The sequence below is a fragment of the Triticum urartu genome, chromosome 2A, assembly GCF_056163025.1.
Source record: "Triticum urartu cultivar PI428250 chromosome 2A, HENAU_Tu73, whole genome shotgun sequence".
Taxonomy (NCBI): Eukaryota; Viridiplantae; Streptophyta; class Magnoliopsida; order Poales; family Poaceae; genus Triticum; species Triticum urartu.
In genome coordinates, this window is record NC_141874.1 from 300,131,583 (window position 1) to 300,134,269 (window position 2,687).

Genomic DNA, 2,687 nt, shown 5'->3' on the forward strand with positions numbered 1-2,687 from the left:
AGGAGTATTAATATGCATATAGGATCTGAACAAATGATCTTCCACCAAATAAACCAACTAGCATCAACTACAAGGAGTAATTAACACTACTAGCAACCTACTAGTACCAATCCCGGACTTGGAGACAAGAATTGGATACAAGAGATGAACTAGGGTTTTGAGAGGAGATGGTGCTGATGAAGATGTTGATGGAGATTTCCCCCTCCCGATGAGAGGAGCGTTGGTGATGACGATGGCGATGATTTCCCCCTCCCGGAGGGAAGTTTCCCCGGTAGAACCGCTCCACCAGAGCCCTAGATTGGTTCCGCCAAGGTTCCGCCTCGTGGCGGCGGAGTTTCGTCCGAGAAGATGGCTTATGATTTTTTTTTCCATCGAAATACTTCATATAGCAGAAGATGGCTACGGGAGGGCCACCAGGGGGTCCACGAGGTAGGGGGGCGCGCCCAGGGGGTAGGGCGCACCCCCACCCTCGTGGGCAGGGTGTGGCCCCCTGGTGAACTTCTTGCGCTCAATATTTATTATATATTCTGAAAACGTCTTCTGTGAAGTTTCAGGACTTTTGGAGTTGTGCAGAATAAGTCTCTAATATTTGCTCCTTTTCCAGCCCAGAATCCCAGCTGCCGGCATTCTCCCTCTTTATGTAAACCTTGTAAAATAAGAGAGAATAGGCATAACTATTGTGACATAATGTGTAATAACAACCCATAATGCAATAAATATTGATATAAAAGCATGATGCAAAATGGACGTATCACACGGTTGTTGGAACAAGACATGTGCTGACATTGCCTATTGCAATGCACCCTATGGTGCAAACGCCACATACGCGGCCGAGAAGGCGTGCCCATGTTACGCCTTTTGGGAATAGTGCCGCACTTATAACAGTCAATAAATTTTGAGTCTGCGTCCCGTCACATTCCAAATTGCAAACCTGTTCAAACCAATCAAAACCTAAACGGTTTCCCACTTAGGAGTGTATTAGTTCTCGGTTATAAATACTACTACTCCAAGATGATTGCACATTCCTCCTCAACTCCTCATCCACAAAAACAAACAAGTCATTCATCATTGTTCCCTTGCGTCTGCCATGGCCAGCGTGAGTTCTGGGTCGAGAGATTGCCACCAGGGAGATGCGAGCATGGAAGCGGAAGCAAGAGAGATGTCTCGCCTCGCCACAAAACGCAACCGGCATGTCCCGCTGCGCAGACATAGCATCACAGAAGTCCCACCGTGCCATCGATGCAACAGACCAGTCTGGCCGCGCCGCGTAAGCAAAATAGATGTCTCGCCGCGCCGAATATGTAGCAGAGATGTTCTCCCACGCCGCGGCAGCCTGGAAAATGTCTTGCGGGCAGGCGAGGACTCTTACATGCGCATGCATGCGATCGTCCATAGCCAAATGGATCAGATCTCCGACTGGGCGAGGTTGCAGGACGACATGAAAGCCTCTTTTGAATAGGCCACCAGCGTCATCCAGCAACTAAATGAGAGCAATGCGAAGCTCCTAGTTGAGCATGACCTGCTGACGGTGTAGATCATCCGAACTGCGGAGCAGCAGGAGGAGACCACTGCCTTGTTGAAGAGGACCGGCGTCATCATCGAGAAACTTATGGACAAGAATGCCATGCCGCGCATCGAGCACAAAAGGCTGGTGGAAGAATCCGTGTTTTCTCTCAAGCAGCATGTTGAGGACAAGAAAGAGCTCATTGCCGCACGCTGTGGAGACTACTTTCGGTGGCCTGCAGCAACGCATCAAGAAAGTAGAGATCAGCGAGCCAGATCGTTGTCTTCCTTCTTCTTTTGCCCTTGTGTATTTCGGGCGTTGCCGCATGTGACTTTTTTTAATTATGTTCCTAAATATGTAAGACAATTATTATCCACTGTCATCGTTCTTAATATTCATCATGCTTGCTATAAGTCGCAGTCGATGCTATATAGGTCCTTCGGATCTTACATCAAGATCCGTGCAAAACTTTCTTTTCAGATTTTCATTTTTCTCTCTTAAATCTTAGTCTAGTGAGACATATAGCCTTGCCGTGGAACAGGGGCTTGGGCGCCATTAATGGAGACATTGGGAGGAAGGCGCGTGGCGGGTAGAAGTCAAAGGGCTCTCCTCCCGATGAGCACGCGTAGGGGTTTGATCGCACGCCTACCGTACTCAAATAGCTACCCCGCATGCGGCCTCCCAGCCAATAAAAAAGGGGACGTGTGGCGGCACGTAATTGGTAAGTAGAACGCCCACGGTTTCAATAATACTTGTGTTTCCAATTTGTAACGTGACAGCACTTGTTCCAAAATGACTATGTTGATTGTTAAAGTGTGCGCCTTCGCAAATCGAACAGAAAAATTACCACATCATGTTGGTGCCATGTCATGACACCATGCCAAGTTTCATGATTTTTAGACATGTTTTGGATTTACAGAAATTAAAAAACCAAGTTTCTCAATCTTTACGGTCGAGCCACGACGCCCAGATGTTTGAATTTCATTCCTATTTCTTGCAAGGGACCTAGAAATTCACCCAAGGACACACATGTGATTTTTCAACCAACATTGGTGCACTGGAGCATGTGCTTGTAGTTCAAATTTGAATTATGCACATTAAATGCCCAGAAACTCAATTAATGTATAAAAAGGCCAAACAAACCCGGAATAATTCCAAAATTTAGCACGATACTTCTATTTGG